Source organism: Pseudopipra pipra, chromosome 4 (assembly GCF_036250125.1).
Source record: "Pseudopipra pipra isolate bDixPip1 chromosome 4, bDixPip1.hap1, whole genome shotgun sequence".
In the NCBI taxonomy this organism is placed as follows: domain Eukaryota; kingdom Metazoa; phylum Chordata; class Aves; order Passeriformes; family Pipridae; genus Pseudopipra; species Pseudopipra pipra.
In genome coordinates, this window is record NC_087552.1 from 62,324,235 (window position 1) to 62,351,284 (window position 27,050).

Sequence of the window (27,050 nt, forward strand, 5' to 3'; positions counted from 1 at the left end):
AGAAATACCTTGAAACCATAGTGTAAGAATAAGCACAACATTCCTAAATTATTAACTTTGTTCTGAGAAACAGATAATGAAAATAGTTAAACATATCTTGAAATAATTTATAACCTGTTTTAAAAGCTTTGGAAGAGGAGAAAATTTTAAATCAGGAGGTGTATTTTTGCCTGTTAAAATTAATCAGCAGCCTATCAAAAGAAATTATTTTCTCTGTGCTAAAATTTGAAATGGCTACTGTCACAGAGACAGAGCTGTTGAATATGGGTTAAGGGAGATGAGAGTGAGAGAGCATGTTGTCTGTCTTATCTCACTTTGAGGCAGATTCACAGAGCAGAAATGCTGAGTATCCACCACTCGGGTCTGACAGTGCTGATTGGTGCCCAGACTGTGGTGGCCATGCACAGGAAACTCACCAAAACCCCACAGAATATCTGCCTACTTGCACTGTTTCTACCTATCAGTACCACTGACCTTGAGACAGCTTTGTGAAGCATTTACCAAGGCTGTAAAAATTTGCTTTACAGGGGAAATCAGCTTGGCATTTTGTTAGCTCTGAACCCATACACCGTGAAGGAAAACATCCGTGAGTTGCCCTTGATTCTTCCTATTCTCTTCTGCTTTTAAAAGGTTTCTGCCAAAGAAAGTTTTATCCAAGGGATTATTTTGGGTTCCGCAGTTTGCTTTTGCTCCAGTAGATACCTGCTATGACTTGAAATATGTGAATTTCATGGGATGAGGGTCCTAGAAATAGCCTGCCACCTTGGGCAGCCTCATGGCATAGAGCAAAAGCTTGTGCCTACTTTTTTAACTGTTTTCTTCCCTTATCCCTTAAGAAAATCAATAGAACCCCTACTAAGCAACTGGAACTTTTTTGCATAATACCACTGCATGTTTTTTCTGCATTGCTAATTTATGTTTCAGGGTAAAAGTTATGCATTAGAACTGTATTATAAAGTTACACTTAAGAAACTGATGCAAATAGTTTCCTAATAGTTTCTCTGTCTTTACAGAGAACTTTGGCAGCTCCTGTTAGATATATTTTCTTATTGTTAAGCTTCTGGTTGCATTTCTGGCAAGAACAGGAATCAAATTAATGTGCTATTAAAATAAATAAATTAAAATAAATTGAGCAACATGCTAATTATTGCCAGAAACAAATCAGTGAAGCCAGACGGTATTAATTTAAATCAGATAAATAACTGCTTCCTCCTACATGTAATTGTTTGCTGTTGTTGTGAAGACAGTCTTTGAAAAAAGTCTTGGCAATGCCATTTGATGACTGCTTTTTACTCACTGGTGAAATGACTCTTTCAGTTTCTACCACTGTTCCCTCTTCTACCAAATGCAATTTGCCTGGGAGGATAAAGCACTTCAAAAGGAGATAGAGCAGGACACTGGCAGCATAAAAATTAAGCTTCCCAACAATTCCTTCACCTTAACTCTAACTGCACAACTGGTTTTCTGAACCAGGCACATAGTAGCATCTACAGCAACTTCTACACATTTCCATTACACTCTATTGTGAGAATACAGATGGCCAAATGAGCAAGGATAACCAGTGACAAGTTTACATAATGCCTCTGTAGTGTCACAGTGTCTGCAGACTATGAAGATCTGGCTCCTGGCAACCATTTTTAGCTGTTTATAGAAATTTATATGAGACAGGTTCAGTTAATTATTTACAGAACTGACAACCAAATTCTTCAATTCCTCCTTCAGTGGTATTTGACAAGGAATCTGGCTATGTGGTTACCTGGATTTTCAAATCTGCTTTTCAAGGGTGTCTAAATGATTTCAGAAGCTTATATCCCATTTTCAGAAGCAAATTATGTGTTTGTTAACTCCCCTCCCATTGGGGGAAGAAGTCCTTTTTTTTCTGCACCCACTTCATGTAGGTTTTGTTTTTGTTATTTTTCTGTTGAGTTTGGGGGTTTAGGGAGGGTGGTTATTTAAGAAAAATTTAAATGTCCAGAAGAACTTGTACATTTTCTTCTAATTCAAATAATTATGGCAAAAAAACTAAGTAACTAACTAACTAAGATGTACTGTCTAGCAAGTTATTAACAGAACAAACTAGCACTAACTATTCACATGAACACACAAGGACCTTCTCAATTACAAAATGAAACATTTTTAAATGCTCAGCATTTTAATATATTCGCTCACCCCAAGGATAATGTAGGTTCCTATGATTTGCTCCAGTTTGATGTTTGGACAAACAGCTAACAAAATTTCCTGCAGGGGCCTGAAATCTGTTTGCATTGCACATCCTTCTTCTGAAAGTAAAAGCCTCGGGAAATCTGCTGCCTTTTGTGCAGCAGAGCCAAAACAAAAGCAAGACTACAGGTTTTCACATTTTTCCCCTGACTTTCATTTTGAAATTTCATTTAAGTAGCAATAATTGAAACTTTTTGAACATTTTTCACTGTTGTTGGCAAATAGTACTTGGCTGGCTTTTTAACCATGCTTCATGTGTCAACCAGTCATTTTTTTAGACAGCATATAAAAGCTAATTTTCATTTTCTCATTACACTTAGTTATGCTTTTTAGAAACTCTTGATGGCTTGTGGTCTTTTATTTCTTGTGCTTCTTTTTAAGTTGAATAGAAGCACCCCATCTGAACCTAGCTTATAGGAGACTAGATTTTTTTCTTGTTGTTGAAATGAGATAGTCCTTTTAGGACAGGGACATGATTGGCATGTGCCCTGTGTCAGTTTGCTTGGCAAGGGCCCTCTGCACCACAGGGTTTTAGCCAAAAGAAACAGACCGTCTCCTTGACTCCTGCAAAATGCACTGCATGTCTCCATGTTCCTGGGTTTGATGGGCAGAGGGAGAAAGGCAGAGTAAAGCACACCATGAGGCCCCCAACTCTTGTTGTCTGCAAAAGATTTTGTGGTGTTGCTGAAAAGCAGACACACAGCTATGGTTTGTTTTCACTACAATTTGGGCCAAGTTTACCAGACTAAATGGTTGCAAAACTTTTTCTTAATCAATAACAGGCATGGTTGGTAATTTTACTAGCTGCATTTATTCAAGATTTTACTTCCAAAGGCCCCCCATGCCCAGAGTAAAGGCAGCCACCCAAATTCTGTAGATGTAAACTGGCAGAAAATTGGCTTATCAAAACACTTGTGTAAGGGAACTTTGTATAGTGTTATTTCTGTACTCTGAGCAATTTCCAGCTTGGTTAAGTTACAAGAAATGAGGAGGTATTTCTGTGATTCATCTGAATAGGGTTTAGATGATCCTTCAGCTAAGTTCTACTCCTTGCACCTTTCTCAGTTGAATCTGCAAATTTATTTGAAGTTTTCTCCCTACTTCATCTTACAAACCCACTAGTGACAACTTCAGGCTTTTCATGCTCTCAAAGCAAGCCTTAGAAAAATGGTAAGGTCTAATTTTTTTCATGTGAGTTTTTTCTTTTGTCATCCCTCTAATTTAGGCTTTGTACTTTTAAGCTCCAATCTATACCAAAATGTCTATAACTATTAAAAAGATATTATTACATAACTATGTATTAAATTCATAATAACTCATTTGCAATACTGTGAGTTATTACAATTTGGTTCATGCCATCTTTGAACACTTTGCACTTTAACAAGTGCAAAAACCCAAAGAAAATGTAGACAGAACTGTTTCATAAATGATCTTTTGATCCTATATCTCACATTTGATTTTCAGGTAGCTTTCTTCAGAATATTAAGGTCTTTTCAGATGCCTGAAGCATAATGTCCGCTATTTAAGGCAGAAAAAAGAGCTTTTCATCCCTTAGTATGTGATAAGTGAAGTCAACACTCTTTAGTGACCTTTTTGAAAAGGAGTTGTTTAGAGAAAAGTGCAGTTTTCTTGCACATCTGCCAAAATTTTAATCCTTTCTTACTTTTAAAAAGTAATTGAGGAACTCTTTGTGAAAGATATCCATCTGCTTCTACCAGTGCTCCTTACTGTAAATCACAAGCCCTCATTGGCCATTTCTACTATCATACACCCTATTATTGTGATTTCAGAGAAAGAGCAACCTGCCCTAGAAATCTACCATGTACCCCACAAACACTGAATAAATATAATCAATACAGAAAAACAGCAGGAGAAAATTACCTGTAGAAAAATAAAACATTTTGTTTCACTACCAATACCATTTGGCAATAGCTAAAATTGTATTAAGGTATTTTAAACTAAACTGAATGTGCACATACATGGGTTAAACAGAAAGCTTAAGAATTTTTGTCCATGAATTTACAATTGTAAAAGAAAATGTAAAATAGGGTGAGGACAGTAGAAAGCTCCAAAACAGACAATGGCAGAGTAAACTGAAAAGTTATAAATTCCATTTTTATGTCTAAATTACGTGACAACTGAGGTTTCTATTAGGAAATATCAGGCAGAGACAAGCAGACAATTGGAAAACTGATTGAGTTATCAGCTTAAACATCTTGGCAACACAATAGCTGAAAATTCTGTTAGATTTCTCCAACAAAATGGCAAAACCAAACTTTTAAAAACTGTATGTGCATGTGTGTATACGCACACATATTTTAATTACCTCTTTTGTGACCAAGGAGTTTCACAGACACAAAATGTTCAGATTTGGGGTTCAGAGAGACTTTTCATAATTTATGCTTGGTTTGTAAAACTTAAAATCCACTTCACAGCTTCTCATATAAGTACAGACCTGTATGTACAAATTCCATTACTGACTGCAAAGACAGTAATGGTAGAACAATGTGTAAATAAATGAAAACGTTTTCGTGTACAAATGGAGATATCATTAAGGCCATCTTTAAAAACATGACCACGCTATACACTTTCTGATGCTGGTCATAGCTATCATCACACCTTCAGACTGATTAACAGCCGCCAAAATTGAAACATTTTCTCCTTAGAATAGCAGATAATTCAAATTAAGTTCTTTTCTAATTTAGCAAAAAGTTTTCAGAAAAAAAAAATTTAAAAAAGTACTGCAAATTCATACATGTACATTTTTAAGATTCTAAACAACCAATATATTTACTTTTTCATCACACAGGCTCTTTTGAAGGTTTGCATTTCCCTGAGTCAGGAATCATGAACAAGGAGTAAGTACTGTCCCTGAATGTTTGCCAGCCTCTTTTTGACACTCAATACTTAGCTGTTATTGCATTTGATTATTGATGTTAATTTTATGCTTCACTCCAGGATGATTTCTGAAGAGTGACCTTAATTTCACTACACTTACCTTTAATATTCAGTATATAGACCTCATTTGTCTTTCTAGCAGAGCATATCAGGGATTTTTAAAAAAACCTTGAGAGCCATCAGCCTCATGCTAGTCAAAAAATGTCATTGCCAGTGCTGAGGGGATGCAGGGAGGCAGTGAAGTCATGAACAAATTACACACATACAACTACGGATCTTCCAATACCTGGGAAAAACAGCTGCAGCACTCTAGAGTTAGCCTGTAGGAACTTCTAGTAGTAATTGCTGACACCAAAATTGAGGTTCGATTTTGAAGCCAATTAAAATATGTTGAATGCATGGCCAGAGAGATTTACCCAAGGTCATACAGGCATTCAGCAGCATGTTCTAGCAAGGAATGCAAGCTTTCCAAATCCCACTTGGATGTCCTTAACTACAAAATACTCTCTCCTGTGTTTCTTTTCAACTGGGATCTTTGAACATAAAGTTTTTCAAAACAGTTCCAGAGTCATATATTAGTGGACAGAATAGGTTTTAAATAACCTGGAGCCAATGGATTTTTTCCATGAGTAATAGATGGACTTTAAAATTATTACTGTGTCACAGGTTATCCCTAAAAATACTTCTCTTGTGTAAGCATACAAAGTGAACAACTCATCTGGGAGTTGGATTCGATAACTTTTCACTTCCTTATGAGTTTTTTTTTCTCTTGCATACTTCTCCAAATTTATGTCTGCCTCTTGCAAAAAATATTAAGACAGAAAAGAGAGGCAAAGACCAAAAGGGACTTCTGTGTTTGCTGTTGAGATATTTTCCCCAAAGGAAATCTAATTCACTAATAAGGTGACACATCTTTCTTCTACTGTGAGACATCTCGCCTCTTAATCATGATAAGTATCTGAACTTCTGCTCAGGGTACCTCACTTACACCACTTACACTGGTGTTGCAACATTGTACCATCGATGCAATCCCTTTGTCTTCATTTTGCTTCTGGGTAGCATCACAAAACCACTGTCCATTTGCTGCTCTTAGCCACCCTCTTCTCCTCTGTAGTGAACATCTAACAGCACACTGACTCATATCAATTGCCTGGAAGTGTATGTGTTGCATCAGGATTCAGCAGCACACACAGAAAGGAAATATTCAGCACTGAAATGTATTCCCTTTGCTGCAGACCAATTCATTTATAAGGAACAGAACAATTCATATGCTGCCAGGAATATGTGTTTTATTTCAAAACATATCTTAGGTAACTGAGAGCAATTACTAAATTGACAAAGGGTAACAACCCCCCACATTAGTCTTTTGGTTTAGATCTTTGTGTCTCAGACTTTAAAACTTTACCTTCCTTCTCCTTTATATTTCTCCTGCTCCACCCTTTGACTCACTTTTCACGGTTCTTCTTCTTCATAGTTTTTTTCCATGTCTTCTTCAGTCCTCCCAAATGATGGGAGCCACTATGTAGGCCTTCCTCTAAAGACAGTTGCATTTCTTTAACAGATCCTCTGACTACTAACATGAGAATGTCTTTTTGACAGTTGAAAAGCTTTAATTTGCTGTAATATTTAAGTGAACAAATCACAGAATGGTTGAAGTTGGAAATTATCTCTCAAGGTCATCTAGCCAAGCTTCAGGGAAGGACTCAAATTTGCAGGAAACATGAAGGAGACTATGTAATTTCTTTTTTACAGGCTTGCAAAACCCTTAGGTTTTGCATGTCACAGTGGCTACAAGAGAAGCTGTATTTCAGATGTTATTTGCAACAGCAGCAAGAGATTGTAGTTTCGGGAGGGGGGTAGTGGGGTTTTCTAAGCTATGACACTCCTTTGTTCAGACTCGGGTCCATCAGTCAGGATCACCTCACAACACAAAGACCAGAGGGCTTGCAGCTTCTGCCTATCACCACAACAGGAATTATAAGGAACTGTGAAAAAGTTTTTTTCCATAGAAAACCTCAGCCTCTATTTCATTTCTTTTGTGGTTATTTTTAGGCACCCCAGACATAATGAAAATGTTACTGCAGAAACATCCTGCAGATACCAGATCTTGTAAAGAAGCAGCTAACTCATCTTAAACTAGTTAGCTCACTACTGATAGTAACATACAAACAGCTCAATGAAATGAACCACGGAGGACTTACCTCCATGACCAGGCAAGGCTCTCAGTTAAAAAACAGCTTTAGCAGGTCCACCTTGACTGAAGTCCCTCTAAGTGTAATTAAATTAAAGATACAGAGGTAGGTTTTATGCACAGGATGGGGGGTTGAATTTGTGGTAGTGTAGGAGCACTGCCATAATAACCTATTACAAATTTGTGTTCTGGCAGGTAATGCTGGTCAGCTCTTTACAGCAAAAGAAAAGTTATGTGTATAATAGCCAATATTAGGTCATTCTGTCTGAAAAAATGATACCTATGCTGCACTTGCAAATTTTTTTCTTGTTCAGATGGGTGCAGGGAGACTTCTTCAGCTATCAGTGCTCAGCTGAATGAGAAGACTTCATAGATACCCATTTACTCAGCTATCACAAAAAACACACTTTATGTTTTAGGAAGCTGGACTTTCATGGGGCACTGGGCCTACAAACAAGAAGGCACAAACCCAAATTTGAAAATTAAGAAAATTAAAAGGTCCTTAGTTATAGACAGTTTTCTATATATTTTGCTATAGCTTTTACAGATGTCAAATATGTAGCTAGCCAGTTCTCCATCAGAACTTACCCTTCTTTTTGAGACTGTGATCCTTGTGGGTCCCTTCCAACTCATGATGTTCCATGATTCTATGACTGATCAGTGGCAGGACTTACCCAATGTGGGTCTATAATTTTGAAGGTGTTTAATAAAATCCAAAATTATGACAATGTATTAATTTAGACCATGACAGATAACATTCTGTAAATACAGAAATTCATTGATCACTGAATGGACTACTGTAGTTCCTAGATCTGCTGGCAGCAAAACACACGTGTGGGCCTGACCAGTAAAACCCTTTGTGGAAAAATCCCCTATGTATAAAGTCACTTAGCATTCATCATATCAGAGTTATAGTCAGTGAAACAATACAAAACACATCAGAGGTGCATATGCTTTTCTCTCCTATCAGAAGGTAAAGCCATTTTTTCCCGTCTAACATGGAAATCAATTGGAAATAACAGCTTTAAATACATGGGATTAAACTATGTTAAAGTCAACCTTCTCTTTCATCCTTAAGCAAAAGACATTTCCAAAATCTCTCAAAACCTTCCCACAGTCAGTCTTCTAGCAAAAAAAGTAAAGGCATAACCCAGTATTCCTGATATTTTTAACTAAGACCATGAATGAAAATAATGTTTCAAATGGCTGTCTTCGTACATCATAAAATAACATCAAAGAGCACAAACAACCTTTGTGGCTCACCCTTCCATATCCTCTCACTCTCAAGGTGCAGTACAGAAATGGGGTTAACACAGAGTTTTTGGAACAGTGCACTCATCCTCCTTTCTGTTTTTTCTATTTCATTTTCTCACAAAGCTGACCAGAGGGAAAGAGTATGCGGCTACGATTACTCTCTTCAAGGTCTAATAACAGCCATGCAATATATCACTTTAAAATACATTTTTTAAATGAACAAGTTGCCCTCGAGGCTGAAGACTGGTGAAATCTCCCATGCTAGATCAAACCACTGCTTTTGGTTTCAGCTGCAGCTCCTGCTGTGACTGCTCCTTTGAAGTGCTCGCAGGTAGGGGCAGCTCAGTAGAGAAAGCCCTGCTGTGCTAAACCAAGGAGCTTGAACCCAGAAAGCTTATTTTCTGCTTGTTCTGGAAAAAATCCTGCTGAGCTGCAGGCATAGGTATTCAAATTGGAGGGCTATAGGTAGATCAGAAATATTGCAATTGATTAAATGACATTTTGTATGGGAAAGAAGCTCAAATTTAAGCCAAGGTATTTGTGCCTAAGTGTAAGACAGCTACAAACTGAATTTTAACCTGTGTTTTAAAGCTGGTGGCTTACCTTCACTATGGCAGTGGGTTTTAACTACACCTGAGATTGAAGATGTGGTATCACCTGCCTCTAAAGTAGATGCAGAGTTCTCTCTCCACGTTGAGAAACAACTCCTTAAGTCAAGTTCCAGCTAAGCTACAGAAAATTTAAAGCCAATGTTTTCAGATAGTGGGTTTCTTTGTCTGCAGAGAGGAAGCTTCAAACTCAGCTGTGAGCACTTCAAAGGCACAGATTCCACAGCTGGTACTAGAGCTAGAATTAAGATGCCAGCTTCAACACATGCTAGATTTTATGATCCAAAGTTTTTCATCATCACTTTTATTAATGTACACATTTTAATAAATTGGAAGTAATCTCTAACACTAATTTGCAATTTTAAATATAGCTACACTCTAAAATATTACTTAGATGAGGAAGATGTTTTAAAATTTGTGAATTATTTACATTTTTCAGAGGCCTTCCCTTCCAAAGGATCAGAAATATACCTCCTGTAGTTTGGTAAGGTGCTGAAAGTAAGATTTGCCTTAGTTAGCATGTCAGGTAGAACTGTTCCTATGATCAATCAAGGCCTCTGAAATATTTATACAGTATACTGAGAAATGACTCCATATACTAGCCAAGTACAATGTTCAAGCTGGAAAAAAGGCCAGTGCTACTATATGTAGAGACAGCATTATTTCCCAGACTTTGTTCTGAAATAACCAAAACACTTCAAACACACAGCTTGGCATGTGAAGGGAGAGCTAAGAGCAACACTGTGGCTTTTGCCACTCTGTAAGTGTGGTAAGGCAGGTGAGAACAAGCTCCTCATCACAGAGACACTGCATCCAGAGGGAACTTGGTTCACGCTGGGGAAGAGCACACATTTCATAAAATTGCCGCAAAAAAAATCCCACCAATATGTGTTTAAATAGTATTTCCTACATTAATCCACACACCCCCTGTCTTATCCCTGTTCCACAAATAGGTAGTTCTGCCCGTCTCCATCTCCTGAGTTTGGAGCCTAAACAGAGGATTTAGAGGTGGACAAGAGACACAGTAAGAAAACTCCTGCTGGTCCATTGTCTACAGAGGGTATTGAGCCACAGGAGTGGAAAAATATCTTCAGAAAATGCTTTTGAGGGGCAGTCAATTCCATTTTTAGTCATGGGTTTTATTTCCTCTGAAATGAAGCCTACTTTTAAGAGTTTGCCCTTTTATTTTTAATGAAAAATCTAAGTCAATAATTTACAGCCATGGTGACGAAAACATCTCTTAAAAAACTCCTTAGGATTTTCTTGGTGAAATAGCTTTATTTTACTTTGTCTGAACTATTTGATGAACAAATCATTCTCGCGTATTTGGCTTTGTTTATATGTTTCTGCTCCTTCAAAATAAAATGAAAAGGCTCAAAATTGTAGAGAATGGGATGAAATCAGGAGGAAAAGCTAAATTAAATTGGAGACAGCTTGAAGCTTCCTGAGAGTCCTTCCTATATATTCATCACACCTCCCATTTCCTCCCTCTCTTCTCTAGCCAGAGACAACACTCCATTTCAGTAGCCCACGATAAGAAGCAATACGATGTTTGCTATCTGGCCAGGCTGGAATTACAGTCAATTAAGCTGCTCTCTGCAAGAGACATTAAAGAGTATCTCTTATTCCATACCAGGGTTTACGTTTTGTCTACAGTTATGAAGCTTTTTCAGTTAACAAGGGCAGTACAATGTCTTTGGAGGGATTATATGCTTGCCCTTTTCTTACTGCAACTTAAAGTATAATAGAGAACTATGGAGTAACTATAATGCTGTAATTAACTGGAGTGGCTCTGCTGATGTTATTAACCACGAGTGTATAATTCAAGTGGCTTCTGAATCGCCACAAAGCCCCGGGAGTGAAATACAGCTCCATATTCACTTCATAGCCATCTGTTATTATCAAAATATGTTGAATTTTCCAGTTTATGCTGAAAGTTTTAAAGTAAGGTATCACTGTGAGATGTTAGAAAATACTTTTCTGATTGGTCCGTGATTGGGGGAGCAGGCAAGAATTATAATACATTGGTACTAAATATTCATTTTATTATACTGTATCAGAGCAAAGATGGCTGTAATGCTGTTACCCTTTTTTTCCTCCTCCAATGCAATATTCTTTTTCATTCTAATTCTTAGTTCTGAGACATTTATGTACATCCAAAATAACTCTAGCCTGCATTAGGGAGGACTGAAAAACACATGGACAAAGCCATTATGACTCTCCCTGCTTTGTGGTGCAGAGCTCAGCTTGTGTGAGTTGTCATAGCTTTATTAAGGTCAACGTTCCAGCAACTGGTAGAGCATCTGATGCTCCTTTGGTTTTGATCTGAACATGCTCATGATTTCCATCACATCTGCTTTTCCTTAAATGCTAAGCTTTTATATTTCAAAACCTGTGTGCTTAGAAATTCACCTTTTAATTCACATGCAAGCACTTGAAAGTTTATAAGTTTTTAAGGTTATGCAATCTCTGGCTTCTGGGAAAGCAAGACAGGAACCATGGCTGGGAAAGCAAAGCTTTAGCAGGCATCAATACTTAAGTTTTTGGCAGACAACTGGTATTTCTTGGGTTTTTTTGCTGTTTTCCTTATTATATGCAACATCACTCTAGTTCTATTTTTTTAGAAATCAAAGGTATTTCAGGACAAATTATTAAAAACATAAAATGAGTCACAACAGAAATCACTCAAAGGAATTCAATAAGCTGGGTGAGGTGAACTATACCACTTCTTTTTATCAGTAGTCTGGCCAAGTACAGCCAAGTATTCACAAGTTTCTGCCAGGCCACTGTAGCTGTGTGAGAAGAACAGGAGGCTGAGTTGAAAACAGACAACAGACATGTGAATCCAATTGCTGATGGGTGGGGTGTGGAGATGGGATTATGGAGCATTGTTTAAATTTGGGACACAATCAGATCTAGGACAGGAGTTTAAGACTAAAGTAACTAGAAGTTGTTTATTACAGGACTCTGAAAGGCATTTGGGGTTACATGAAGGCAGCAGATGCTGCTGCTGCTATGGATAAAGATCTTCTGTTTGTTTGAGGCTATATTATAATTAGTAATAGAACTGGAGTTAGTGTAAAGTTATCAGACAGTAAGCACTGAAAGGATAATCATCCTTTGGTTATCCTTTGGTGTTGCTGAATGTTATGAGACCCACAGAGACAGCAAATGCACATTATGAAGGTGACTTTTACAAATGGATATGGTTTGTTAAGACACCGTAGCACCTGGGGTAAGGTAAGGGAATTAAATGAGCATGGATTTGATCAGCTTGGAAGAGTTAGGATGAGAACTATCCCAAGGGATGCAGAGCCAGGAGCCAAGGGAGTTGATAGGACCATTGGAGAAAGGGCCTTGCAAGGCAGTGCCCAACATACCAGTGGGATATGTGGGGGTGATAGTCAGATTCAGCCCAAGGATCCAGATCAGACAAGTTCATGGCAGTGAGGCAGGGACAAGGTTAAGCTGGGAAATCAGTTTGCTGGTCAGGGTTCCAACCTTGTCTGATGACAGAATCACAGTATCACAGAACATGCTGAGTTGGAAGAGACTCACAAGGATCAAGTCCAACTCCTAGCCCTGCACAGGACCATCCCAAGAGTCATACCATGTTCCCGAGAATATTGTCCAAACACTTCTTGAACTCTTTCAGGTTTGGTGCTGTGACCTCTTCCTTGGGGAGCCTGTTCCAGTGCTCAACCACCCTCTGGGTGAAGAACCTCTTTCTAATATCCAACCTAAACCTCCCCTGACACAACTTCAGGCCAATGAGGGTAATCAGGGCCTGAAGATATAGCCCTCTGGTTGCTGGTCAGGATCAAAGTCATGCTGAGAAGTCCTTTGTGGATTGGGGTATCAATCAACAGAGTCCATGCACAGACATGGGCATGGCTGTGGCTGAGCTGGAGTCTGGAACTTCTGTGATGTCATTCATTGGGTAGGGTATGACAGCCCCCACTGAGCTGAAATGGGGCTCCTGGGTCAGGGGTGGAGCTGAGCCAGAGGCCCCAGGAGAGGCTGGTCAGAGCCATTAAAGACTATTAGTGCCCTCAGGACCCTGACGGTACATGATGAGTAGTAACAAGAGTCTCTGACCTATCTTAAAGGTTCAGAATAGGCATTGAGGCTCAAGGCATAGATTTAGGAGATAAACTGTGTCGGATAAACCCCACAGAATGAGGATGTGGGCTGACAACAGCAGCATGGTTAGGTCTATATAAGGTTTCAGTCAAGAACAGTTCCACTCAGAGAATAAGTAACTGGTATAGTAAAAGGCACAGTTTATTGCTGGATCAGTATAGGCTAGGATAAGAGCTGTGGCTGGCTTAGTGAATGAGTTGTGCTTGGTTTTAGGATGAGAATAGATTAACTTGTAGTGTCTCTCTGTAGGGCTAATTCATATTTTTTGATGACTGAAAATGAAAACCCAGGTATTGGTTGAGCTTATTAAGAAGTTAAAATGGCTGTCCTGGCTTCAGCTGGGACAGAGTTAATTTTCGTCCCGGTAGCTGATATGGTGCTGTGTTTTGGACTTAGGATGAGAATAATGCTGATAACACACTGATGTTTTAGTTGTTACAGAATAGTGCTTACACTAAGTCAAGGACTTTTCAGCGTCTTGTCTCGTGCTGCTCTGCCAGTGAGGAGGCTGGAGGTGCACAAGGAGCTGTGAGGGGACACAATCAGGACATCTGACCTCAGCTAATCGCAGGGATACTATGGACCGTATGATGTCATGCTCAGCAAAAAAAATAGGGGAAGTTGCCCAGGAGGTGGTAACCACTGCTCAGAGGCTGTCTGGGCATCAGCCAATGGGTAGTGAGCAATTGCATTGTGCATTGTCTGTTTTGTATATTCTATTATTATTATTATTACCATCATCATCATCATCATCATTATCATTATTATCATTATCATTATTACTTTCCCATTCTTTTCTGTCCTATTAAACTGCCTTTATTTACCTCAGCCCACAAATTTTACCTTTTTTCTGATTCTTTCCGCCATCCAACTTGAGTGGAACAAGCAAGTAGCTGTGTGGGTTTTAGCTGCCTGGTGGGTTTAACCACAGCAATGGCCCAAAAAAAAAATAAAGATAGCTTTCTGGTGTGGTTTGTTTGGTTTTTTTTCAGAGCATGAACAGGAATAAGTGCAGATTGACTTAAAGCAAGGATGAAGGGGTTAGCTAATCTTCTTCCTTCAGAAAAATAGATTTTTTTTAATGCGTGTGTCAGTGGTCAATTTTGCATGGACAAATACTGAATGCTGATCCCCTTTTCAAAGAGGTTTTGGTTGTAACTGACATTGTTGAGTGTTAGATCTTACTAATATGATGTTTGAAGCTGAAACCAAAGCATCTGGGCTTTAGCAGTTCCAGTGATTTGTTGACTAAGATGGAAAATTGTCCAGTTTTTCACAGGACTTTTCTGAAGTCACTCCTTTGGGCACACCATGATAGTAGAGCTGTCTGGGTACAGCACTACCGATCTTAGCCTTGAAAGTAATTCATCTGGTAGCATTTTGAACATCAGCAAGGGCAAGCAGCAAAGCCTGCACTAATACTGCGCCAGTGGGTTAACTGAACATATGGAGGCACTATTTAGTCAGAATAGTTTGTGGTTCCTAGACTCTGCTTCTGCTTCCATTGAATGGCCTTCAAGGAGAGAACTGAGACAAGGATTAAACATCAGGCTGCAGTTGAAAGTGATGATTTAAGAAATGTTTTCCAAAAGCAACATTGTGCTTCTTGTGAAATGTGTCCGGTTTTCATCTTTGCAGCTACCAGAGTCAGGCACTTATTTGCAAAGGCTTCAGAAACAGCAAGATCTATTCCACTCCAGTACCACTCTTAGTAAGCTGTTCATGTAGACATCCAGCATTTCACCTAAGCACATCTGGAGTTGTCAGGCAGCGTGAACTGAAATCCCAGGAAGCCATGAGATTGGGTAGCTGAGCAGGTATCCAGCCATGACTTCTACAGAATTTTTACCCCCCAGAATGGGTTGCAACTGTAGATGAGTGGTCAAGAGCGAGAAGAGAGTTAATCTGAGATTTGTCAGGAACAGACACAGATTACAATGTAGGACTGGTCAAGAACATGAGTTTTTACACCAAGTTGGATAATTGAAAGACAGAGAGGAAGGAAGAACTCTTCCTAAGTGGAGGGGTTTGGGTGGGTTTTTTGTTTTCAGAGGCACATAGCTACAGCTAGAGAAAAGTTACTTTTTTCAAACATGTATGCTGACACTGAGTCAACAGTAGGTTAATTCAAACATGTAATTTATATTTTAAGACCCCAATCTGAGTGATATAAATGTTTAAATAAGCAAGTATAACCTATTCAGCAAAGCCCCTTCACCTTCTCCCAAATTTAACATTTCTCACATTTGAATTTTCAGTGTGAGTTCTACAGATTGCTAAATCAAGACACTAAAGTATTCTGTTAAATTTACATGTAATAATAAATATTGTTTTCAGTCAGACCCCTGCAGAAACCACTGATTTACTATTTGCTCTTTTCCCTGAAGAACTTTGTGTTTAGGAAATGTCAATGGCTATTTTTCTAAAAAACCACAACGAGGCAATAAAACAAACAAATTAAAATAATGAAATTAATTAATTTTGTTTGCATTTTGCTGATTATTCAAAAACTCCATCAATATGCATATAAATGAAAGAACCCATAAATGAGAGAATACTTGGAGCAATCATTTTCAACCCCCTATAAACTGGATTTCATTGGCAACCTGTAAACACAGTGTGATGCTGTTGAATTCACAGATACTAAGGACATGGTAAGGGTTTATAGGGCAGCAGCTGTGAACTGAATTGCTTCAGTGTACGCTGTTCTTTTCACTAGATACACATTTCTCTCCAACCTTGGTCAGGGTATTTTTATTCTCCTTGAATACTAAGAGCCATATTTTAGGTTAGATTCCATGTCTGTGAGGGAGGAATAAAGGACTTACATTATTACATTTATATGCAGATTAGCCCACCCTGTCTCAGATAGAGTGAAATTAAATTAAAAGCTGCTTACCTGTTAGCTTCTTCCTGACAGCAGGTAGCAAGGAAGAACAGAAATGGCATTTCCTTCAAATTCTACCTTGTTACTTGCCTGTCATAGGCAATAGGTAGGCTCAGTGTGTTTTATGATTTGTTGTTGTCATGTCATGGCTAGGCTTCACGAACGAAGATTTGGGAAGGGCTCTACCCAAATTTGTTACAGGCACGCTGGTGGCTAAAAAGGCCAATACGAGACAGGCACGTCCAGTTGCAAAAGGCACAGCAGAAAGACTCCTTAGGTGGTATATTCTGCAAGGCACGATTCTTTCTGTGTTGCCTTTTCTCCTCAAGAGTGATCCTGCTTGCGTTCTCAAAGGCATCAGCAGCGTTATAGATGATGTGTCTCCAGACCTCCCGATTGGAGGCCAGAGTAGACCAGTTATGTTGATCAATATGGCCAAGGCTGAGATGTTGTTTCAGGGAGTCCTTGTATCTCCTCTTCAGGGCTCCTCTCATGCGGCAGCCGGTGGCAAGTTCACCAGACTACCACCTCCCTGAGATCATTTGCTGTTGTAGAGAAGTAGCAACCATCGGTATAACGGGAGTAAGGAGAGCATTTTGATTCAGGCACTTAACTCTGAGTCAAATGTCTGCTGAAACAGCAGGTTTGCCTAGGGCTATGGGGAAGATTGCCAGACTCTGGTACATGCTAGAAAGAGCTGCACATATAATGACAACACCCCAGGCAGCGCTGAGTCTCACCGCACTTCCAGAGATTCTCTGGCAAGTAGCTGTAGCCAACATCGCATCCTCTGAGATCCACTATCATCTGCCTGATGTCTGCTCCCAGGATGTTGCTTATCTGTGAGCAACCTCCTCATCTGTGGAAGAGGAGGGAGATAATAAGCCTTCAGCTCCTCTGACCACTAAGGCTGGGATACCTAGGTATTCTCTAGGTGAGTGGAAATAGTGGAAAACTAGAAGGGTTTAACTTCCTTTTTCACATCAAGCAGTCCCCAAAAGGTCTGGCAGATGGTAACTCCAAGATTTCAAGGACTAGTGAGAGAATTAAGAAGTTAAATATTTTTCCCTCTGACTTCCCCAGGTGAATAGGGATTTGCATTCTTCATTACAAGATGCAGAGACAGAGATAAGCAATATATTCTGATGTATGGACTTAAAAAGGCAGTAAAAATAACTTTGTAAGTAAAACCACAGAAAAACTCTGAAAATTATGAGAGAGACAAAAGAGAAAAAAATTTAAAATACATATATGAACATTCAGAAAGACACATGTTGTAGGCAGAATTATCTTCAGATGGCATGTTTTCAAATTCTCTGTCCTCTGAGAGTGTCTCTGTTACCAGGATCTTCATGAAAAAGTAAAATGCATTTGTTTCCCACTCACAACTTTGCTCTTCATTCCAGAAAAAATCCGCTACTATTTAAATGTGAAAAATCCCAAGGGTTTGCACAGAAGCTAGAAAATGTAAAAATGAAAGTAGTCACAGTGATGTAACCCTAAGCCTCTACAAAGTGCTAATGTCATCCCAGGATCAAATTCAGATGAGGCATTGTAATTCAATGTCTTCCATTTCTAAGATCACAAGCAACCAGTGCTTCAAAAGCATTTTTTTAACTGTTATTATGTTACTATAAACCATTTTACATGCATAAAGACATCTCTCAGTCATGTCCACTCAGTTTAGTATTTATCTGCTTGAACTGAAAAATGTGAAAACCCTGTCCACAGAATAGATTTGGTTCCGCTGTAGTCTTCCTCATCTTCTCATAGAATACATGATTTTAGGCCAGTTTAGCAAAACATACTTCTTAATAAGCACTTCTCTTTCAATCCTCTGCTTGCCTAATCTGTCTGCTCTATACTGTGCCATGGCAGAGCTGCTATTGTAGATAAGAAAGTGCTTGGCATAAGCAAGCGCAGTAATATGAACTGTAACTACAGGCACCAAAGCCTCCCACTAACATTCTTCCAAGTGTCAAATGCCTGTGATTACCTTTCAGGTACCCACAGCCCCTATCTCTCCCAACAAGTCACTGTCTGAAAATTTATTAGTAGTCCAAACTCCAGGAACCTGGGGTTGTCCTGTGCAGGGCCAGGATCTGGACTCAATCATTCTTGTGGGTCTCTTCCAATTCAGCATATTCTATGGTTCTATAAAAGCATATTGGTCTCACATCTATGGACTTGAGGTGACAGATGCTATGCTCAAACAGAACATATTATTAATGAAGCTCGTGGTACTGCCTTGTGCAATATGTGCCATTAAGAAAATATACAGGAAGGGTAATGCAAGGAGGAAGTAGGCTCATGGTTCATACCATTTTTTTCAGAGGTAAAATTTTCATGACACAACTCCTCAAGGAATCATTGAAACATGGTTCAGATTATATTGCAGCATTTGGCTTCAAATGCCCCAGACCACTCTGTTGCTGTGTGAACGTTTTTTCTGAATCAATACAAAAGTTGTGGGAAGAAAACCATGCCAAATACTGAATTTTTCCAGGCATTTCTTTGCAAGGCGTGGTGTCGTGCACAACAACAAAAACCAAATCTCAGTTTCAGAACATCAGTGGCTTAAAAGGGGCAGTCTCTGTCAGTACTTGCCATTAAAACTGAGTAAAATATTTCCTTCTTCTAAAAGATTTCAAACTTTTGGCTTGAAACATGCCTCAGTATAGTGTCAACTTTTACTTCAGCCACAGTGGCTTACCACTGGTTCTCTATTTCTCTCTCTCATCCAGTGCAAAGTCACCTGGCCATGAATCATTACAGCAATTCCACGAGTCTGTAATACAAATCAAAGTGCATTCTGCGTATCCTAATTTTTAGCCTGAATACCTGTATTAATCAGTACTAGAGAAGTGGGATTCATAACACATTCACCAAAAAACCTGATTCTCTGACAAAGCTAGTTTTGATATCTTTGTATGTGGACCTAGAGCACTGTATCCATCTATGGAGTCCCCAGCACAGGAATGACATCAACATATTGGAATGAGCCCAGAGAAGAGCCACCAAGATGGTCAGAGGCATGGAGCACCTCTCCTATGAGGAAAGCCTAAGTGAATTGGGATTGTTCAGCCTGGAGAAGTGAAGGCTTCAGGGTAATCTAATTGTGGCCTTCCTGTACCCAAAGGCAGCCTTCAGGAAAGATGGAGAGAGACTACAAGTGCATGTAGTGATAGAACAAGGGGGAATGGCTTCAAACTGAAATATAGCAGGTTTAGGTTAGATATTAGGAAGAAATTTTTTACTGTGAGGGTGATGAGGTGCTGGAACAAGTTGTTGAGAGAAGCTGTGGTTACCCCATTCCTGAAGCATTCAAGGCAAGTTTGGATGGAGCTCTGAGCAACACAGTTTAGTGAAAGGTGTCCCTGCATATGCAGGGAGTTGAAACTAGATGAACTTTAAGGTCCCTTCCAACCCGGGCTATTCTACAATTCCATGGTTCTTGCAAAGAGCTGGCACTTTGCAGCTTGTTAATGAAGTTTGGTACTACAGAAATATTTCTTTTTGATAATTTTTAAATCTGCATTTAACCAGTACAATAATTAATTACTGTTCATTGTATTTGTGTTTCTGTGGGGTTATCTGAACTGATAGTGTGCTGATTAGTTGCTGTTTTTTTACATATCATTTTAAAGGTTGCCAGGGAAACATAGAGCACTCTTTTTGGAAGAAAAGAATTCAAATTAATTGCACCAATCATAATTTCTAAGTAGTTTTGCAAGTGATCAGTTACATAATTTTGCTAAGATAATATAGCCTTTAATATTTATTATTATATTTCTAACATTTCCTCTAGGTATTAGAAAAAAAAAAAACCAGAACAAGTCTTCTTAACATACTTGGAGGACTATAGCAGTTTAAAAGTGCTAATTATACGAGCATCTGTTTTATGGAGTTTTTTTCTTAAGTCGCAACACTGAACACAATGCTGCTGTGGATGACCTGTGGATGACTGACTCATAAAACTGACCTTCAAAAACTTAAAGAAAAAAAGCAAAAAAACCCAAAATCTCCCTTTTAGGGCAGTAGCTGGGATATATTTTAGAAAAGTGGTTAGGCCTTTGCCTTGGACCCAGATGATATTTATATGCCTATGTCAAAACAGTGATTCCGAAACCTCCATCATCAGCTAAAGGTCAAATGGCTCTTCCCTCCCTTCCCATTGGCTCTGCTCACTGGGGTGCCTATGGTGGGTTACCCCATCCCAGGGGGAGATGGAAGAGCAAAAGTAAGAAAACCTGTGGGTTGACATAGATTCAGTTTAGTAAGCAAAGGAAAGAAAAAGAAAAAAAACACTGAAACAAAACAATGTTTTGAATACTATCACTGAGCAGTGGCTGTTTCCAAACCAACTCACTTGGGTTTTTTGCTGAGCACATGCTTTGTAGTGTGGGTTATCCCTGGGGTTAACTGGGTCAGCTGTCCCAGCTCTGTCCACTCCCAGCTTCTGCCCACCCTCAGTCTGCTCGCTGGGAGGGCAGAACAGGAAAAAGAGAAAGCCTTGGTGCTGTGCAAGCACTGCTAACAGCAGCCAGAACACGATGTGTTGTCAACACTGCTCTGGTCACAGCTCCAAAGCACAGCACCCTACAGACTGCTCTCAACACAATTAACTGCATCCCAGCCAGAGCCAGTACAGTGAAATTATCTCACATATGTAGGGAGGCTACTCTGTTCCTCTTCGAAACTACCTCAAAAGGGCTTAAAAGATAAGCAAGCTTACCCCAGGCAAGTCAGGGTATGGAAGCTGTGTCTCAGTCTGTTAAAGGCCCTTAATAGCCTTGCTCAGATCAGAACTCCCCGTCTGGACTTCCCAACCACCAGCAGGATTAGTGGCAAAGTCACCTCTCACTGCTGAAAGGAGGGAGCAGTGAAACACTCACACTGTCCTTTTGCACATCTTTACAGCATTCAGGAAGGTTCAGGCTCATGTCCTTGGGAGATGAGCCCTCTTTCTGGGCTTGGGGAAGAGGACTGCAGAGTATCCTGCCCATCACATGCCTCAGAACACCTCCCCTCCTTCATCAGGGGCATGAGCAAATTGTGAGGGAAGAGCCAAAGGGTGCATGTGCTCAGCTGGGGTGCAGGAGCACACACCAGGTTTCTGTATCTGTGTTTTCTTTTCAGTGGAGAGTAAATATAAGCAAGACACAGTAATAGTCAAGGTACAAAGCTACATACCTTCTCAGAGCACTAGATTATTTCATACAAAAGATGGTGGATAGCTACCCCTCATTTTTGCTCAGAAGAAAGCATCTGCCTGATGCTCCCAGCTGTGTACTGCAAGCACCAGGCTGTGCCTCATCTGCAGCCTGAGCAGCCGCCAAGACTGATTTCAGGCAGCTGCTCTTTACTAGCTCAGAACAGCTCCCTGTTCAGCAAGCTTGAGATTTTGTACCCTGCTTTGAGGTGTCTAACTCTACAGGCACCAGCCAAAGAAGTTCAATCCAAGATCTGAAAAAGACCTAGATCCCTCCTAAGAAGCATCTCAAGGCCAGGCAAGACATACCCAGGCATCCAAAATGGCAAGGCACACCTGTGTTCAGGCAACTTTGAAATCCAAGTTTATCTTCAACAGTGACTTAGCCCAGTCAATCCAGGTTCATAATCTCTCTTACTTGCAGGCCTCACTTTCAAAAAGTGAACTTTCTTCTACACACTCCCTTAGAGACTTTTGACAATGTTATCTGTTGCTTGATTTAAACTACTTCAAAATTACTTCTGCCCTTCTGACTTCACTTTTGCTTAATCAAGGCCACAGTTGAAGTGGCTAAGTCTCCTCCCAACCCAAATCCTGCTGTTAAATAACACATCCACAAACACAGATGCTACCAGAAAACAAATGAACAGTACAATGCACTTTCAAACCACCATGTAATCAAAGGACCTTGTGATTGCAAAGTCCCCTAAAGTCCAATCACACTGACACATGCAGTGCACATAGTACCTTTCATAACCATTTCAGGAAACAGGACGGCTTCTAAATAATCTTCCTGGCAAAAATTTATTCAGAAAATAGCTTTAAATCATGGATTGATATAATCAGAATGCTAAATAGTATGATCCTTTTGTTGTATTAAGTAGCCCATAAAATATAATACTGGCTTCTTTCAGTAGTGATAATGATACAAATGTGGTTTACTCTCTCCACAGGCCTGACAGGTGCATGTTTTTCAAACTGTGGACTGACCCCCTTCAGATGCCAACAGTCAGCACAGAGTTGCATGCTTCACATTTTATTCCTTTACCTCTAGCAAAATTCTTTTTACCTGCAGCTTGTTGTTTTAGCCCCATTTTTCAGTTGAATGTGCCTGTTTTCTCTTGGTTTATGAGACTGACTTTATGATTATGAGTCATCTGTCACAGGAGGATCTGTTCTGTGATGGGAGCTCTCAAACATTTCTGCAAAACCAAATAATTATGCAAATAACTGTAAAAATAAGTAAAAACAAACCCAGATAACCATGATACTGTTTAAGCAATAAAGAATTGCTTCTGGATATTTTGGGCCAGATTATGCAATCAACAGTCTGTCATGAGGTAGGATTTGACACACGAGTATGACAGGGCCTCTGGAATGTGGTAAATGATAGAACAAAACACTAGGAAATATTTAAGTGTTACATGCAAAATGTTGCAGTCAGAGGACAGCTAGTTAATATGATTGCTACTTTTGTTCTTGTTGTTTAACAGTTGAAACAGATAAGAAAAAATGGACTTTTTTCTCTTTTAACCACCTATACTTAGCCACCTTTTATTCCCAACAAGTAAAATTTACCCCAGTAACAATCCCCTTAAAGGCTGTGAAATAAATAAACTTTCAAATGGAGTGTCTTACAATTTATCTAATATTTTCGTGACTCTTGGAAATTTTAAGATCTTTGAAACAGACACTTTTATATAACCAATTCATCATAAATTAATCATAATTTATTGCAACAGAACCCATCAAGATGAATTCAGTTGACATTAATGTAAATGTCATTCTTATTTCTGTAAGTGATCCTTTACAATTATTGTTCATTTAAATATTAGTCAATCACCACTTAAAATGAAGTCTACCCTCAGTTTTTGTCCCCAGTATATCTTCTGGCCATATATAATACAACTTGAATCTGGCCATATATAATATAACTTAAATCTTGAGCAGAATGATTATTGCTGTTCTGTCTGTGCCACTAAACTGCACTATCACAGACACACAATTTAGGGGTTTTTATCTGATCAGTCTGATATGAGCATCATAAATGGAAAAAGCTATAGAATACACACAGTTAAATGAAATTCTACATTTCCCTTAAGTAAAAAAGGTGAAAATGTATTCAATTGCATAGGAAAAAAAATCCCACCTTTTTGCAGGAGAGAGCAATGTTGCTGCAGCATTGACAAGAGAATGAAGAAAATTCTGTGAAGGAAAAATGATTTGGCCCTATAATTAAACATCGGGATTTTAAAAATGGCACGGATGTATTTTAAAGCAAAAATGGTGAAAAACACTTTCTGTAATCTTTTTAAGCAAGGTGGGGGGATTTTATTAACACAGAACATCCAAAAGGGGTTGAATGTCCCCCCAGTCTGAGCCATGATATGTTTCTGACAAACCCTGTGCTTCTGACCCATTTATGCTACTAGTTACCAGTAACATGTATGCAGTTGTGATGGACTCATGGAGATACCAGTAAAACCTCTGTGCTGCACCTGACACACAGACAAAAACTAGCTAAACAGGCTAAAACAGTTCCCTGCCACAGGCAAAGGAGAACCTGCAGAAGGTCGCGCTGCAGGTGCATGTTGGGAAATTTGCTACAGAAGGGGTCAGGGAGGAATGCAGTAAATTCAAACATAAAAATTACATTCACTATGTGTATAATACTCGTATGCAATAGCCTTTTGCATTTGGAACACAGACTGTCTTGGAGGAGTTGGTTAAGGGTTTTGCAAGGAATGAAATCAATTTTTTAAAAGACAGAAAAAATTATACATGACTAATAAAGAGCATAGTGATGACAGAAATTGGTTACTTGTTCATATTCCCCATGCTCCAGAGACATGACTCAGCAGTATAGATTTAACCATTTAACCAAAATTCTCTATAGCTGTGGCAACTACTCAAGCATACCTCTCCTGTTAAATCCACAGCTGAAAATAAAATCATACCTTGACATTCTTCTAAAATTCGCATCTTTGCATTTGTGCCCCTTAGTATTTCCATACAGACAGAAAAATTAATTAGCAATGTGCACATTTAAATATTTATTAAAGGGCAGGAGGGAGATGTTGGTGTTTGTTTGTTTCTTTGTTCATTTGTTCTGTTTTAAATAGGTTGGGGGGGCATGTTTATAAAGAAAAACTGAAACCTGATTTGGCAACACTGATTATAGGATCTATGAATTTAAATGAATTTGGGCAAGACTGTGTCCAAAAGGACATGACCATCTTTTCAATCTGTAGGAATTATTCAGTGAGATAATACTAACTCTTCTGGTGCAAACACTGAAGTCTCTGCTAGTCAAATGGTAAAAGTGTAAATCATCTCAGTTTTTATTTTGAGGATTTACAGATCAGTATTATTTCACATGAGTGAAATATGGAGTTCTGTTTCTAACAGGGGCTCAAGAGTAGTCAGAAGTAGAGAGGCCAAGAGAACTGAGCTCTGTTGCTTTGTTAGCTACATCACTGGTGTTTAGCAACTACTTTAGTAGCAATAAAGATCTTGGGTAGGTTTCCCTGGGTTTTAATTCCTATTCAGTTGAAATGAATAAGTAGCCTATTCTAAAGTAACCAAAACACTGGATGCAGGAATTCAGTTTCCAGCTTTTCATTCTCTCAGCAGGAAACAGTTGTTCTTTTTTTCAAATAGCTGAAAACAAAAAAGTCAGGAAAATATTCATAGATTGAAAATGTTTGAGGAAGAGAGGAAGAGAAACATTTACATGTATGCATTTCCCAGTTTTGAAAATTACTTTATCAGCTCTGCTTGCACTTGCATTTCTTCCCCACTTACTGCCACTCACTAACAGTAAACTTTGTCCAATTCTGGCAGAGCCAAGAGGAAAACAGTAGTACATAGCCCAGCAGATACAAACAGGGGGAAGAGAGCTTTGCCAAAAATTAAGTAAGTAAATAAATTACCTTTTTTAAGCACTGGCAAGTAACATAAGTAAAAGTTTTATGATTGATGTGTCCATGCTATAATCACACACTCTAGTACACTTGTGCAGTCTACAGCCTGCTCACTGAACAGGAAACCACTCAGCTTCACTCTGTGTTTAAAAGTTCCTGCTAACCTAAATTATTTTGTAATTGTAGAGTGGGCTAGTTGAAACTCAGATGGTTGTGCTGGTATTTCCAAAACTTTGGGCAATTCCAAGGGTGGATGCTTAGTTATAGATAAAACAAGTGTGCATTAATGCAATCTTAATGTGATCCCTGGCCACATCTTCATTGCAAAATAACTCTTGGTGTTGTTTCTGAATATTAAGTACTTCTACTGCAATGATCCACAAATGTTACTGGACAGGCTGATACAGAACTAAGTGGGTAAAGAGGGTCACTGTGAGACAACCAACACCAGAGTAAGGCCTAAGGTCAAGATCTATTTATATGGTTCTTTCACACCCAATATATCTCCCATATTCTCTGTGGCAGACTACTAGCAGGATGGAAGAATACCTCACCAGGACTAGGGAAAATGTTACACTTATTTTGCTGGCTGGTAGAATTGAAAGGGAGCCATGTGCAGTGGCACAGCTGCATGCAAAAAGAGAGATTTAGCTCCTATCTCCCTATGGAAACTCATCCCTTCAACATCACACTGAATATACTAAAGTATCAATAAGGCTGTTATGATATTTATGTCTGAAATGAATGTTTGCAAAATGAGTAGCACTCTCTGTAAATGCACCAAACTTGGGGCTGAAAGTGAACAAAAATATAAGGTTTGACCCAAGATTGTTGAATTTCCAAATTTGCCCAGTCATTTCTCAACTGTAGCTCTTATCCTTGCAGCTTCCACTCATTCATTTAAGCTGAAATATTTGAGCACTTTTATAGAACAATGGCAATTCCTAATATTTAATGAAGTTGATGGTTTTTTTCTTTGTTTACGTATTTAGATCTAGCCCAAACATATGTGAAGCAATGAATCCAGATATACATCTGAAAGGTAAAATTCTTTCAGCGGTGAAAAAGGATGTACCTATAGCACGTCCATCTAGCATACTTATTACTCAGAGCCAATAATAGTTTGTTACGTGCAAGGTGTGGCAGACATGAACATTGTAATATTATAAACATTAGGATGAATTGTAAGATGCCTATATACTCCAGCAGGACAAGGTTTTGCACCATACTTTTGGACCAGACAGTAAAAAAGTGACTCTGAAAATGCCTATGCAGTTCTTCTTTGCAGCATTTCCAGCTTCAGGGTTTTTTCTACTGAAGTGATTAGGAGACACTCTGTCAGGATAACAGTGTTTATTAAAACACAAGCCACAATACTTTATCGCTTCCCAACACTGGCTGGGACACCACAGTGACTAAAAAACCACTGTGCATTCATAGACTCACAGAAACCAATGGGAACAGGTTTACCTTCTGCTTTCTCATTTAAAGAAGGGCTTTGTTTCTGATGTTGGGTTTTCCTGTATAAATTGCTAACCTGTCACCCTTTTAAACAGAATTTTTTTAGGTCTCTATGAAAAGCAAGCAAGGTTGCCACAAAATGCACACATTGTTTTATTCCCTTGCAAATTAAAGAGAAGTTAATTTTTTCCATTTTGTGCCTTGACATCAGGCATTCTCTGTCAACTGTAAGAAACACACCCACACATATGCC

General features: G+C 38.9%; 1 long non-coding RNA gene across 1 annotated transcript; it reads left to right on the plus strand.

Moving 5' to 3' along the window:
• The first annotated feature begins 272 nt into the window (after window positions 1–272).
• On the plus strand, window positions 273–25,328 carry LOC135413468 (uncharacterized). Its single transcript, XR_010430251.1, has 3 exons — window positions 273–586; window positions 5,030–5,078; window positions 25,257–25,328. It is a non-coding gene; the product is annotated as an uncharacterized LOC135413468 (long non-coding RNA).
• Window positions 25,329–27,050: the final 1,722 nt, after the last annotated feature.